The sequence below is a fragment of the Pelodiscus sinensis genome, chromosome 1, assembly GCF_052426305.1.
Source record: "Pelodiscus sinensis isolate ZL-2025 chromosome 1, ASM5242630v1, whole genome shotgun sequence".
Lineage (NCBI taxonomy): Eukaryota > Metazoa > Chordata > Testudines > Trionychidae > Pelodiscus > Pelodiscus sinensis.
The window spans coordinates 237,991,669-238,007,972 of record NC_143052.1 but is presented as its reverse complement, the minus strand read 5'-3'; the positions used below and the strand labels follow the sequence as shown (position 1 = coordinate 238,007,972).

The window sequence follows — 16,304 nt, the reverse complement described above, 5'->3', positions numbered from 1 at the left end:
CTTCAGTATCAAGAACTTTGCTGTAATTTTTTTTCAAGTAACATTTTAACCGCTCCCCCCCCAAAGATCCTGAAAACCATTTCTTGCAGATTAGGAAATCAACACACACACACACACACACACACACACACACACACACACACACACACACACACACACACACACACTTATAAATCTCATTACTGCCTACATAGCTCAGTTTTCTGCTTTTTCTGCTTCTGAGTCAGATTGAACAAGGAGGGGTGGTGAAGAAGAAAAGTTTTAGACTTAATGACTTTACAATACACTTGTATTTAAGAAAAACAGATGCATGGTGTACATAAAAAATATGGGTTGCCCCCCCCCCCCAAAAGCTTTGAAGAAATCAGGCTGTCATTAAGACTTGCTCTCGAATTTTTTCTTCCACAGAGGGTAAGATAGTAGCAAATTTTCTGCATTCTAAGATCTCTAAAAGTAGAATCAGGTATCTTTTGGGCAAATGGATATCAGCTCAAGATATCAATGGAAACAGATAGAGTTTGGAAACATTAGAATCTGGTTGGTTGTCTCTGGACCAGTTTGCAATTCCATAAAGGAAATCCTGGTAACACACTCCTATCTCTCGTAATCATTTTTGTTTTAACAAATCCGCATTTGACGATTGGAAAATTAGAAGAGGAAAAACCGTTTATTAATTAGCCCTATTCTCTGTGGAGCAGAAAGACTTATCGCTCCCGTTAGATGGCGCTCAAGACTTTACTACCACTTGTAAAAAATGTGTTATTGTCCGAAACAAAAAGAAATGACACCTAAAAAGAGAAAGGGGGGAAATATCGGATCATAAAAAGCAGATTGGGAGATCTGAAGAAAAAGATGAAATTGAGCAGAGGTAAGGAAGATAGATCTCTCAAGCAGCGTTTATGTCTCATGTAGGGACGTACTAATATCAACCGAGCTCTGGTTGAAATTGTCTAGCAAGGGCACTTTATGGCAGTGAGTTTGCAACATTATGTGTGTGTGTGTGATTTTGTGTGTGTGTGTGTACACGCGTGCGGAATGTGAACCTGCAGCCCTTATTCAATCAGCACCATTACTGGCTTCAAACCCCGAGAAAGGACCTCAGGATCGTGTTCTTAGTAAACACACGTGGGAAGATCTGGCTCTAGATAAATGCAAAGCCACTCAGCGTTGAAGAACCCCCCCCCCCCACCTTTAGCCTGTCCTAGAGGTGCTGCCAATCCATTTCCGAGCTGCGTTTTCATCTGAAAGAAAGAAAAGCAGGATGGGTTTGGCTGCCTATTAACGCGTGGGAGAGCCGCGCCTCCAAATGCAAAGCTGGAGCCCACGGATCCCCCAGACCCTGGTTCCTCAGTGAGGTGGCCTTTTAAGAAGCTGCGAAGAAAGTCTGCACAAGTGGGCGCCCCCTCTGACCGTCCCGTGCTGCTTTCTGTTAGGAGCTGGTGTTTTCAAAACCCTCCTATGTGTTAACTAACCACTCACTGCATGGCAGCAACGTGGGTCGCTAGCGCCGCGACCGTGGGATTCCCATATGTGCCCGCAAAGTCCCGTGCCCCTCGCAGACCTCTCTCCGCATCTCAGGGGGGCTCCCCGGGGCGAAAATATCGACACGTCGAAATGACACTCACATTCGATCGCTGCTTTCTTTGGTTGTCTGCCCCGCGCGGGCTACCTGCATGAGCAGTGGGAAGGGGGATGAGCCACACAGCTCGGGGTGCCGAGTATTTAAAGGACCACCTGAGGCAAGGACCCGGTGAAAAGGAAACACCCGGCCCGTCTCTGTTCCCGCTGCTGGGCTGCGAACTTTCTCTGTCCGGGTAAGTTCTCCTTTAAGAAGGGAACAGTTCCCTATGCATATGTAACGCTGTTTGTCTGCAGTATCCAGATGACGCGGGGCTGGAAGCTCGCACGCAGGACCCGAATTACACAGTGGAGTAAAGCAGCCACCCTTTAAACGCACTCTCGGCCATGGCTCTGGTTGTGAGTCAGTTGCAACTACTATAAACCTACGTAAGTCAAAACAAGGGAGGAGGGCCGGGTGACTCCTAGGAAGATGTAGGGTATTTTACTGCGTTCTTGCCAGGCTGATACAGCTGGCAACAGGAGTTCTTGTCCTGATATCTTCCCCCCGCTTCTTCCAGACTCAGGGCGCCTGAGTTCTGAGCGTCATGTTTGTCTGCTCTTATCTTGTGCTGAGAAAATGTTAGATGAGGCCGATTTCATGTGTGTGTGTGTGTGTGTGTGTGTGTGTGTGTGTGTGTGTGATGAGGCCGATTTCGTGTGTGTGTGTGTGTGTGTGTGTGTGTGTGTGTGTGTGATGAGGCCGATTTCGTGTGTGTGTGTGTGTGTGTGTGTGTGTGTGTGTGTGTGTGTGATGAGGCCGATTTCGTGTGTGTGTGTGTGTGTGTGTGTGTTCTGAGCTTCATGTTTGTCTGCTCTTATCTTGTGCTGAGAAAATGTTAGATGAGGCCGATTTCGTGTGTGTGTGTGTGTGTGTGTGTGTGTGTGTGTGTGTGTGTGTGTTCTGAGCTTCATGTTTGTCTGCTCTTATCTTGTGCTGAGAAAATGTTAGATGAGGCCGATTTCGTGTGTGTGTGTGTGTGTGTGTGTGTGTGTGTGTGTGTGTGTGTGTGTGTGTGTGTGTGTGTGTGTGTGTGTGTGTGTGTGTGTGTGTGTGTGTGTGTGTGTGTAGAGGAAAGGAGAGGGGAGGAGGACCACAGCCCAGGGTAAGCGAATCGCTCGTTTGGGAGAGGGGTTAAACGAGGGGGAATACGCAGAATACAATCACATAATCAGCAGAAGGCTAAGCCACCGCCTTCGTGGTATGATCTAGCAAATCATGTTTAACACGAACGTCTTGTAAACCGAGACTCTAACTATAGCACGATGGTATTGCAAAAACCAGCAAGTTGGCCAAATACTCGTATATGCAGAGGAGAGAGCGAGAGAGATGAAGTCTTCCCCTGTATATCTTCGAGTGGGAGGAAGAAACTTCCCCTGCCATATTCTTAGCGGTTCCCAGGCTTTTAAGTTCACCGGTTCAAGTGTGCGATTTAAAATGCGGATCAGTCGTTACGCCTTCACCTTCAGTTGCTTTTCGGTCCTAGATGCGTATAGCAGACGTGTCCTCAACTTTACAGTGCGTGCACGCGCGCGCGCGCATACGCACACACACTCACACACACACACACACACACACGGTACTTCGTTATTCCATCTGGCGAAATTAAAAGCCCAGAGCTGTAATGTTTGTTCTTGCATTGTTTCCGAAAGGGGGGGGGGGGGGGGGAGGAGGTGGAAAATGTGTGAGACGGCTCCAAATAGAACCCAAGTGCTTTCCCTTCTGGGTGAAAAGTTGCATGCAAACGGGCCCGCTTTATTTTAACATTACCCACATGGCAGTTCTCAGGAAAACTGCGCAAGGGACCGGCGATGAAACCTCCGTTTTATTTATGAATGTCTTAATGATGAGCGTCGATGCTGATTTGGCTTAAAGTGTTTTGAAGGCCAGACTACTTCCTGTTAGTCAGTTACAATTAATTTCCTTTCTGCTGGTGTTTCAAATACAGTTGGATGGACAGGAGGAGAAAGGAGATGAATCTCCAGAGAAGTTCCCACTCACCGCCAGGAATGGCTAGGACTGTTACTTTTTCTAGAAGCTTGTAGTTTCTTTGCCCAAACAAACGGAAACGTAGCTGTTTCTGTGTTGGTGTCAGGTCACGCAAAGTTGTCAATGGCAAGTTCAGCTACAACTTTTGTTTTCCCTTCCTAATCTGCTAGCTTCGGGATTTAAATAAACGAGGTTTGAAATCAATCTGCCTGGGAGCCCCGAGGAGCTGGGTGTGCAATGTATTTCGTGCTAGGAACAGCACAGCTGACTTTGTTGGGGCGTTGTTTTCGAAAAACAAAGAGACATCAGTGGGAGCTTCGGCTCAAGTGTTTTTTGCAGGCTGATCTGACTAGTGTCGACTCCCTTCCCAAATGCCAAACCTGAAGTCCATACCCAACGGTGGGAGGGTATGTGTGTGTCTCAGAACAGTAGCTGGGTTGCTGCTGGGCTTTTGAGAAGGCTTTGCCTGCCAGTAAGCGAGAGGCAGCTCCCAGAGGCCTGCAATAAGTTATTCTGAAGCAAGCAATAGGCAAATCCAGCGTTCAGAAAAGAAGCCGAAAGATCAGTGGATCGCAGTCCCCGCTACCCTTCATAATTTAGCAGTCCCCAACTCAGGCCATTGAAGGTGCTAGAGGCAACGCTGAACCTGCTCTTCCGTTGTATACAGATCTTCTGCACAATAGACACATTTAGGGCTCGCTGATTATTGTTTGGGTGTTTATCAGACAGCAGTAAAAACGGCCAGGTAAAACTACAGGGGCGAGGAGTGGCAAATCCAGAGATCTGACGAGCAGCGGTAAAAGTTTCGGTAGTTTGACAAACTTTGGGACATTCTCCCACGGTCCAAATCTACGGAAGTGGGATTTGTGATGATTTCAAGACTGGTTGTAGCCGCAGAATATGAAAAATGAAATTGAATGTGTGCCTGGAACAATAACGTGCAAGCAACACAAAAAATATCTACCGGGAGTTAGCGATCTATTTAGAGCTGGATTTTATCAGTTACCATCAAATTCACGTTTGCATGTGAAATTCGAGATAAAAATTGTTCTCTCGCACACGTGGTGGGGCGTGTGTGTGCACAGACAGTATTTATATCCTTTAAGTGATGAGCCAGCCCTCATACAGAATAATATCTATTACTCTTCCACAAAGGTGTGAGAATCACACTCAAGGTGTGAGCATGCCATGTTCTTTTAGTACTTTTTTTTAACAGAAAGCCTCCAAATCTAGCGCTTTCTCCCTTCTTTGGGATGCAAAGTGCGGTGCCCTCCTGAGAGCTGCTCGCTGGAACCGCAACCCCCCAAAACACCCAACTTCTGGGACAAATTGACCAAGTACCTCAATAGTTTTGAAAACGCGAGTTATGGAAATGTAATACCAAGTGCAGAAGGGTGGAGCGTGTGGTTTTGTTTTGTGTGCGATCGACTGAGCTATTGCCCCGCTTAGCTACCCACTTGTGATGTATGTAGTTGTATCAAACTCTTGAGTCCAATAATACTTCAGTCACCATTACATTCCATCTTTCTCTGTGTGCATATATACCCAGATGGCATGTGTGCATATTTCCCGATAATCAATTACACTAAATATTTAGAAAAGGACAGGCGTGTGTGTGTGTGTGTGTGTGTGTGTGTTCAGGTATTTAAAGGACTGCTATTCTGAACTTGTTAATGGTTTGCATTTTATAAGACCAAAACGTTTTCCCTGGAGATACATATATATACACATGCATCCTCATTGAAGAAGCACTTATTTGCTTACATATGTGTCTCGAAAAGTCCCCTCTCTTCTGCCATGTTGCTTCTGAACACGCACATTTTGGTTAAAGAAGTTGTACTTCTGCAAAACCGGGGAACCGAGGTTTATTAGGTTGGGCACCTGTAATACTAAACTTTGCTCTGGAGTGGAAAGGCCACTCCATAACCACCTCTTCGTGGCCGATCCGGAGACAATGCAACGAAACTTTAGGCCAGATAGTTTCAATTTAATTTGAATGGGCGGGGGGAGGACAGAAGAAATAATATTTCGCTGGGACCCAAAGGATACCAGAAAGAAGAATGTTGCCCATCTTCGCGTGGAATCCTTCTGGCCAATGGGACTTGGAGACGGCGTTCTTGCCAGGATACCAGGAGACTCATGAAGAGCGTGGGGCTTCTGGTATCAACGCAGAGCGTGTGAGTGGCTTTGGTAAAAACACGCTTCTTAACCAACTGTTTGTCATTTCTAGGTGCGAGACCAAGGAAACCTAGGTGAGGGGAAACGCCGTTTAACAGGCGGAGGGACATTATCGCCGGGACAGGACACCTTTGGTCCTTGGCGAAGATTAGTGTACAGCTGCAAAACCGCAACTTATGTGTTGAGCACCGCACACATGGAGCCAAGTCGAGTTCACAGAGGTAGCCCTATTAACTTCGGGGTAGAAAGAAACTGCAGGCAGGGAGAGCACTTCGAGGATGGGGGGGGGGGAGGGCTGGTCACAGAAGTGAGGGCTGAAGGCAGGAGGAAAGGGGGAAGGATTTAGCCCGATTCTTTCCCCCCTGGAAGTCAGTGGGTGCTTTGCCACTGTTTTTTAGCCAGCAGGAACCTACCGAAGGTATCCGGCATGGGGTCATAGCCTGGCGGTCGCTGGAAAGCAATCAGAGCTCATTGCTGTGAGAGCAGTAGCTCGCTCCTCTGCAGGGAGAGATCTACAGCCCCAGTTAGAAATAAAAACAATCCACTTTGCCTCCCCCCCCAAAAAAAGCTTCTGTTGTAAATATGCCGAGGAAAGAGACATGGAGGCGGGTCCCCCAGGTTGCCAGTTTTAGGGCTTTGATATTCCCAGTATTTCTGAGTGTTCCTCTTCAACCTCAATATCACTTGCCAAGGTCGGATGAAAAAGGCCTTTCACCTTTGAAGCAGAGACTCTAGACTCCGAGCACCCCTCTGAATCCCGCACCAACCTGGTCCTCAAGTCTGGATTGGATGCGTCTGTTTCCTCAGAGCTTTCTGTACTTTGGGCCAGGCTACCAGTGCTCCACACTCCTCCCCTGGAGAGCCAGGCAGGGATCGGGGGAACCAGAAAGGCGGGGATCCTCGGGTGTTGAACTTGGGCAAAGCTGCGAACAAACGCAAACAAAGGATGGCCTGGGCGAAAGCGCCGATAGACACTGGGGCTGGTAGCAACTCGAGCCAAGTGCAGATGTTGGGCTGTTGTTGAGCTTTGTTTTGCAGAGGAACTCTCCCTTTGTGCAGCGTGGATCAAATGAGCGACTTGAAAACTTGAGAGCTGGCAGCTTTCAGTGGGTGAGACGGCCTGCCTGTCCCACTTGACAATGGGAGCGATGCAAGGAGAAAAATGCACCACGAGGAGACTTTGGCAGAGAAAAGAGACGTGAAATCCATGCAGGGGGCCGTGGCTGGGGACGGGCCGATAGATGCGATCTGTGGGAACTAGCTACCGAAGGGTTAAAGCTGGTGGCACGCACTGGGTCAGTTTTACCCCACCCCCCCATCAGCACGCCTCTGTGCCCGCAACTCCGCGGTGCGCGGCGCTGAGCATGGCCGGGCCTGGGGCGGGGGGGGGGGGGGGGAGTACTCAGACGTTGTTATGCCCACTGCACACACAGCCCGCGCTGTCTCTCTAGGGAGGCTGCAAAAAGGCTGCTGGCAGGAAGAAGGGTCCCAAGAAGAACTAGCGTGGGCAAGAGCGGGCACCCTCACGCATCCCAGGGGCTCCTGTCCCCAGAGGGAGTGGCTGGAAGAGCCATTTGCCCTCCCTAGCCACCACTGCGCCCTCCGCCAGGAGACCATTCCTCCTAAGTCAGCCCTGCAAGGCCAGCAACGGGCCATGCCCACCCCAACACCCCCCTGCTGCCATGTTTAGCCTGCAAGAGACCGGATCTGTGCGCTAGCCCTGGAACAAGGGGTGCGGGTGGCGCTGCAGCACTCCCTGGCTTGAAGTGGTTTCCATTATACACAGGCGTGGCAGTTTGGTTCATGGCTCGCACCATCCCCACTACACAAGGTGTTCCAAGCACCCCAGGGTCTGTGGCCCAGCCCTTCCCTTGGCTGCCCCCAACGGAGCCCTACTGCTGGGCGAGGCTGACAGAGCCTTCGGGAGTAGGGCCCTTGGCTCCGTGCCTTCAAGTGTGAGCAAGCACAGATTTCATTGGGGCTCGGGGGGAGGGGGTGTTCATTGCTGTGCCGGGTTAGCTGGAGAGGTAGGACGCAGGAAGAGCCCCTCCAGGCACTCTCTCGCTCGGTTGCAATCCAGGCTGATGCCCCAGAAAGGCCATTCCTTATTCAGACCTCCAGAGAGAGCTTTCGGCTACCCCTAATGACTGTCCAGCTGCAAGTGCACAGTGGTTCGTTCTCAGAGTCTTTAAACTCCTGCTGTCCACGCGCAGTAGCTTCTAATACAGCGATAAGGCGACACCCCCTCCAGAAGCCACCGGCGGTGCTAAGCATTAGCCTGCGGGAGCAGCCGAGTCCGACCCACGAGCCTTCGGAGCGCTAACGCAAGCCCCACGAGAGAGTGTTCTTCCCTTGAAGCTGCGAAACAGGCGTCCCAGGGTGGTTCAAGCTGGTGAGAAGTTCGGCAGGCTCCGCTACTGAACGGAAATGGGGGAAACGCTCGTCTAAAACATTCAGTGGTCATGAGAGATCAGATAGAACTAGATGCACAAACGTCTATTCGATGTCAATATCACTCCAAACGTATTTACAGTGCGGGTTTTTTTTAAGGGGACTTGTGACAAGAGTTTGGAGTGGATTATTTATTCCCCTAGAGCGCTATTTTCCAATTTGGGCTCCAAGGCGCAGTTCAAGGCTTAGGAACAAAGACGGCACCTAACATCAAGGAAATATTCCCTCCTTTTTGTTTATTAGGGGAATTCTGCTCTACACAGATCGGCCTATCAATTTGCTTAGATTTTCTTGACAATTAAAGAAAATAAAAACAACTAACTTGTACTTCAGGTAAATACGTGTCCTATGTTCTCTTAGAATGACATTTCTCATTTCGCCTAGCACTCAAAGAAACATAGGTACAGTATTAAAAACGTCATTTCAGCTATTAATTATTATTAAATACTGTACACTCTAATCCCCTTTTAGTTTCAAATAAAAAAAGGAAAAGGGCAATATTGTTAAGTACACTTTGTTTAGCCAAAGGGAGTCATGGCTAAAATATGTATGTGTTGGTTTTCAATATAAACAAATAAACAAACAAATAACTTGTTTTAATCACATGATGTAAGCTATTGAGCGTATAAGGAAGCTGCATATTTATTTTCGTTTGAGGTACTGATATAGTATTTAATATTCAGCATTTCATATAGCTACATACTTAATTTAATGTCACCGATAGGAGATATTAGCATATGGAGCTAAGATTTTTGTACACAGCTATATCTATATCTCAAAGACCGGCAGGATTGCTGTGTGCATATTTTACTCTTTTATAAATAAACTGTAGTGAGTGCATCTAAGCTTGTGTGCGTGTGTAAGAGAAAGAGCTAGAGAAAAGCCAATGAAGAGTCACCTGGCATTTCATCTATGGCTTTTAGTGTGGACGCTGAAACGAATATCTATTAGATTTCTTTGAGCAATGTCCCAGTGTCTTAGATGGGCCTCTCTTTTGAATGAGAGTCCTAGAGGACAAAACAAATGTATGTTATTCCAGCACAATTCTTTGCCAAACCTTTTTTCCCCCTCTTCTCCCTCTCCCTTTTTAGAAAGATTAGTTTCAGCTCTGCTTTTCTGGGACTATTCTCTGTCGGTTTAGGGATGTAATAATGATAGATGCTCAGCAGTTCTCATTTCTTTTGTACTTTATAAACATCCTTTATGTCTGGAACTTGAAAAAAGTCTCACAAAGTATCATTTAATATGTCTCCTCTCCCCTTGCTCTTGGATGTTATCTATATAATTCACACACAAAAAACATGCACTTGAGTTCTGTACCTTTGCTCTCTAAATAAGTGGTCTCCTGAAAGCTACCTGGATTGATGCGACTAAGTCACAGTATACATTAGTACTCAAGTTGGAAATTAAGCTTGGAATTGTTGAACAAATAGTTTACTTTCTACTAAGGTGCACACTGAATGCTGTATAGTGAGCTCTTTGGAGCGCTGGCAGGAAAGCACCACCAAGCACGTCCAAAACTAATAACAAAAAGGTTACTATATATAAAACATTTATACATCCCAAACTGCCTCAAGTTGTTTAAATTTCGGTTTCGTGCACATAAATATAGCAGCCATGCGGTTCCCCATATCCCAGTTCTCGCTTTTTAAATCAATTCATTTCAATTTGAAAGGAAGGCCCCAGACACAAGTCACAATCAACAATCGTTTAGCTTTCTAACACTAGACATGCACCTTATAAAGAAACAGTATTGGCCTACGTTATCTCAAGTCCATATCTTGATAGCCTGACGTTGTTTTTAAGAAATAGTCAAATCAGCGTAACAATCTTCATTTGTGTTCCTTTATAATGCAGGTATTATTAACAGCATTCTTTTAAAAGAGAAGGGAGAATGAATTCTGCACATGAGCTATGGATTGGACTTTTGCAAACCATAATCTCTGTAAATATAACTTTTTCTATAGTATGTGCATTAAAATCAACCTAAGAATACTGTATGTGGACACTTGAAATGTTCATTAATATGCAATACAGAATTTGAATGTATTTAACAATACTGTTATGAAAATCATTTCCATACGTAATACTTTATGTTGATATTCAATATTAAAATGAAATTGACTATAAAACACCTACATATAAAATAAACATGCCTATTCTGGTGTATTGTCTTGTCGGTGAGATTGTCTTGTAAAAGCTACCGATTTTGTATTTTAAATATAATAATTGAGATGGTGTTATAGTTTCCTCTCACTGAAACACGCTATAGAATTGTTCAGAAAAGTTTTTAAAACTTTTCCTTTTGGCAAAAAGAAACAAAAAACAAAACACCCACACACTCATAGCTTCCTCCCATTCAATACACCTGTTTTGGAGTTGCAGTTTTCAGCACATACTTCCAAAATATATTCTGACACAATTTTCAATTGCTGTGCAAGGACTTTTGAATGATAACTTTGTATCTCATTTTTTATTAGCCGTAAGTGTAAACTGCAAGGAAATGTGATTATTTAAACCGATGCCCAACCTATTATGTTTAATAAAGAAGCAAAGCAATAGACAAAGATCAAATTTTCACCTCATTACTTCTCCTATCTAGATATTCGTTGTATGTTTTTTGTTTCTTTGTTTCTTTGTTTTAAAGTGAGCAGACACTAAATCTTATTGAAGGACAGAAATCTCTTCATTCACACACACTCAAAGTGTTTTTTTACTAAGATGTCCTCCCATTACAAGTACATAATAAAATAATAATACAATAATAAGAATACATCTAATTCTTCAGTGAAGAGGGATCGGGGAATTCTGACAGAACTCAAAGTCCCCCTTCTTTCCTTTATACACATCTCCTCTCAAAAAAACAGTCCTAGCATTAATCAGTTTTTAGATTGCTTGTTTTACTCTTAATTTTTAATTGTAGTACTTTCATTATAAAGTTTATTTAACAATTTGCTGAATAAAACGAAGCAAAGCAAAACAAACAAAGCAAAACAATTCACAGCCTCTTGCCCCTATCTATCCTTCCCCTCAAGGAGGCTAAATGCACGTATACAAACTAGCATACAAAAAAGAGAAAGTCCAAAACTAATGTCTTCGAATGCTAACTACCGTGCACAAGCACAAATGGTTAGGGCCTGTACTGTCCTAACCTTGAGAGGGGGGCCACTCTAACTTCAGATGCTGTAGTATAGTTCTCTCTTGCCTGTAAGACTGACTGCTGACAGGAAACTTTTTAGTAATGCTTAAGAAATATATATCTAGGTATACACACAGAGAGACAGACTCATACTAGCCTTGCATCCAGTCATAGTCGTAATAACAACAAAAATAAATTTTAACAGGAGTGGAAATGGAGTTTTGGAGGCAATTATTCAACAAAGTGTCCTTAAGACTTATAACCACACTTTTTTTTCTTTAGTATATGGTTGCTCGCTTATACTAAACAGGACAACTTTAAAAGAAAAAGAAAACCCAAACTTTATAGAGTTTCATTTTTTTATTTTAGTTTACTTTAACTACTGCTACCTGCTGACAATTTACCATCTCTGGAGAGATATTTTCTTCTCCATCATTCTGTCTCAATTGCACTTTAATTTCTGTGGTTGCAAATGTCTTACTATTTTCTGATTTCAGGGAACTAAAAAGGGGGAGAAAACTTGAATATATGCTTCAAAAAGGTTTCAGTTTATAGCTATCAGTAACACCAAGAGACAGCTCCATTAAAAAAAGTAGTTTTCCACTGCTCTTCAAAAGCCGTTATTTTTTACATCGCTTTTAGGGAGATAGATTAACAAAACATCACATTTCAAGCCACTCTGATCTGTAATTAAATGGAGGAGTCGGGTTGTATTCTCCTATGGCTTTTACAGAAGTTGCAGTGATCCAAAGTCAGGTTGCTGTGTCAGAGTGGCATTTTTATTAATGAGAATACAAAAAGCTTGCATATTCTTAGCCCGGCTTGAATTTAGTTGCTAAGCAACCGGTGTATGGTAATTCATCCGCGAAATTTAAATCTTTGAGAAAGGATCGTGTGTTTTGCTGAATGGCCGCCACGAGGAAAACAACTTGTGGGATCTGCAGCAGCTGCCACTGAAGAGCAGCACTGGCCGGCAGCAGGGATCAGAGCAGGAGCTCTTCCTCCCTGCGGGTCTCGTTGTCCACAACCGGAGGCAGCTCAGCCTGCTCTAAACCAGCACTCCCATCCAGTATAAAGCTGGCGCACCTACACACTCAGAGGCTGCATCCTCCTCCTCACCCCTACCGCCGCTGGCCAGCTGCCACTTCCCTGTGTGCTGCATGGGCAGGCCTACCTCATCCAGAAACATGCACTTTACATGATCCATCTAAAACTGGCTACACAGCAGTCAAACTGATGAGACACTGTGCAAGGTTATTCTCTCGACTCTCCTTTCCCATCCCCACCCACCCCCACATTACCCTAGTTAATCTCTCACTCCGAAAATGTCATATACTCTGGCAGCAAAATCAACTATGGAAAGTTCAGAAGATCATTAGTTCTGCCGATAAACCGGACCGGGTGCTTTAATTACAGCAGCCCCCTAGGCCCAATATTCTGCAGCTGAAACGCTGGGAAAATGACTCGGAGAGTTTAGAAGACACCGTATGTGCTAATAAATACAATAATCTATTGACTATGACCTACTGTGATCTAAGATTGTCAAAGTTTCCTATTAAACAGCGCATCCCTCCTATGACTTTTCCTTTCCCAGAGTGGCACGTTAGTTTAAAGATTAAAGAATGCAGCACCCTTATTTCCGTATTAAAGTCAAGGTTAAGCCCCTGATGCAGAACTAGTGGGTATGACGTCACGCGAGTGACCTTCAGCTGCAGGTTAACCACAGCCTCAAAGGGCTGACATGGCCAAGTGTCCACGGAGGCTGCATCCTCTCTGTGGGCCAAAGGCTGCTGGCTTCACTTAGGCAAGGTCTCCATTGACATCAATGAGAGTTTTGCCCCCATGAGTGAGTAAGACTCGTATCCAGCCTTTTCTTTCTCCCTCCTCCCAACACGACACATCTTGCCACTCCACATATAGTCCCATAGTAGTGTCACTTTCGCTTTAAAGATGGTTCCCCCCCCCATAATTCTTCACTGTATGTTAGCTAGCAAAAAAGACTGTCAGCCGAAAAGCTTTCTACTGCTGTGTCATTGATATCAAGGTCCCCCCTTCCACTGAAGACCTTACTCATTCAAGTACTTCAGACAACAACTGCAGATATCTATATATATTACCTCTACATCCCATCGGTTCATTTTACCCATCCATCATGCTAAAGAACAGCAATTTCCTTGCGGTATCTATATTCCTGGGTTTATAAAAATCAGACTATGGCTTATAAAATTCCAAGACCGCATTCAGGGTCAATACTTGTTGCATCTTTTTTAAAGTTTGGTTAATTACCCTGAAACTTGGCAAACTAAACTACATGTGGCAAGACGATCATCTCTACAATTTTGTCCTGAAAGTTGCCAGTTATAGATGTATTTTCTTCTATTTACATCCAAATTGGAACAAATATATCTGTATCTTAAAAGGTATATCTATATAAATATATAGAAGTGTCAATTTTTCTTTAGCTTGAAGATGTTGATAATTTATTACAAAAATAAACGAATAAATACAACAATATATTGTTGTTTTCAACAGGATAAATATTTTACAAATATATAATTTAAAAAACAAATTTAATTGTTAAAATTATTTAAAATATTACACTTATTGATAAAATTATCAATAGTATATACTGCATTTCATATTAGAACCAATTATTCTCTAAACGTTCCATTTAAAACCATTCATACAAAACAAATTATGAGCATTGTAATGTGCAAACACCAGTCACTACATTAAAGCATAAGAAATCTTTAAAGATAACTTCAGAGATATGAAACGTTGTATTTTTAAACCACGGTATAGCTCTTTGCTATGTTCCTAAAATATGTGGATCAACAGCAGTGAGGTGGCTATTTTAAATACACTTGAAAATGATTTATAGTATACAGACTAGCCGGGGAAAAGATGGGATATCCGTGAGAAAACTAGAGCGCAGTAGAGGACTGCAGAATATAAAAATGTAAACTAAAAATAATCACATCTCGGGATTACCCAGACTGATCAAACGGAACTTTGTAAAACATTTGGCTTTCCTTTAGGTAGAAAAATAATAATAAGGAAAAATGATGAAGACTCAGTTACCAAACACAGAACACTGATATTATAAATGAATACAGTTACTAAATTCATTCAGAGATCTGGCGATATATAACAATATTTTCATTATTTACATGTGTAACATTGTAACCCTTAACACAAAGCCTCTCACTTATTATCTACCTCTTATGATCCCTTAGATGAACAACCCTGAAGTTCCTAAGTACATTCAAAGGATTAAATTTCTTGGGGGGGAAGGGGGCATGGCCTCACTTTTTGCGTATGATAAGTGCACAGAATGGACAGATTTTGCACGTTCCTACTACCAAATGTTATTCCTCTAGTCTAAAAATCAGCCCTTCTTATGCAGAAAGCCGCAAAGGCTGCCTTTTAATAGAAACCAGTGTGAAGCCTAATGTTAGCTCTTTGTTGTCATCCAAATCCAGTAACCAAATACCACTAAGAAATTTAAATAGACCTACTCCATGTCTAATAAGCCACCACCCTTCATGTGTGAAAAATAGGATTCCACCTCACGTGTTAATAGTATCCACCAGATAAAAACAAATCCACAGCTTCCAAACTGGAAATCCTTTCTCTGATTTCCCTTGTATGTAGCAAAATTCATGATTCCTCCTCTCCCTTCTCTCCACCCCCCCACCTTCAAATTACTGGGAAGCTCTTAAACTAAACAAAGAGAAGAAATGAAATTGTCTTTTATCCTTTCACCTTTTCTATTATGGCCTTTTCGGATTTCACAAATCAAAACGAATGTGATATTTACTACGATCTGGTGTTAAAATAATGCATCCCAGTACACGGCTATCTGGTTGGATTTGATTTATGAAAGTGACACAAGGCCTATCTGAAAGGAATAAAATGTATGTTGTTTCTACAGCAGTTTTCTATGGTTTTAACCCCTGCATCAATATCACATAGCGAGAAAAAAGGGAGGAAGGAAAAAATGGGGGAGTAGGGGAACTCAGAGACTACTGAAAGCTTATTTTAATCAAATATAAAATATTTCTCTAGAATACTTTTTCAGGGGATACCTAGAGGCATTAAATTTAGATGTGTAGTTTCGATAACATTACCAATTCAAAATAAAGAGTTGAAATATTCATTCACTCTTGTGTATATTGCAATAAATGTAGCAGATAAATATGACAGCCTACCTAGTATATCTACTGGCATCTTTAACATTACTTATACACACACATTGGTTGTGTGCTGAGTGAAGAAAAAACTGCACTACCCCACTTCACACCTCGGACAAAAAAGCCTAAAACAAACAACAACAACAACAACAACAACAAAAACGGTAAACTATGCGGACTTGTAGGTAGGATTTTGAAAGTATCATCTCTATATTTCTGAAAAAGTACCTTTCTTTAAATTATATCTATAAATTAAATACAAATATTATACAGATATAAAATGTGACAAAATAATTTATACTTAAAAGCCCCTAGCCTTCGGTTTTTTTAGTTTGAAAAGAGAGAAAAGAGACTAAACTTTTAAAAACATAATTGTTGTCAGCATTAGTCATTAATTATCAGTCAATACACTTAGACATCTACTGCACTGAAGTTTAAATGTAAAATAAAGCAATCATTTTAAAGATGGTGGCTTTTCTCTAATCTTGCCTTACTGTCAGATTGCACAGGGATATTTATGAAAAAAAACCCTATGGAAATTTATTCTGTATAAGGATTTATAAGAAATTAGTACTGTACTAAAATGCTAACAGCATGAATACTGGAACTCTGCATTTCCAGATACCTGAAGTAGCGTACACAAAGCAGGTTATCCTTAATTCTATCACTTAAATATTTGCAATATTTCCTTAGGAGAACTTTTTCGACACAGTGTTTATGCATCAGACACAGACTA

At 43.0% G+C, this 16,304-nt stretch overlaps 1 long non-coding RNA gene across 2 annotated transcripts; it reads left to right on the top strand.

Moving 5' to 3' along the window:
• Positions 1 to 254: 254 nt before the first annotated feature.
• On the top strand, positions 255 to 8,524 carry LOC142825576 (uncharacterized). 2 transcript variants are annotated; one of them, XR_012899972.2, is made up of 2 exons: positions 255 to 1,814; positions 5,838 to 8,524. It is a non-coding gene; the product is annotated as an uncharacterized LOC142825576 (long non-coding RNA). The 2 variants fall into 2 exon arrangements; XR_012899970.2 differs by lacking the exon at positions 255 to 1,814 and adding an exon at positions 1,821 to 2,007.
• The last annotated feature ends 7,780 nt before the right edge of the window (positions 8,525 to 16,304 follow it).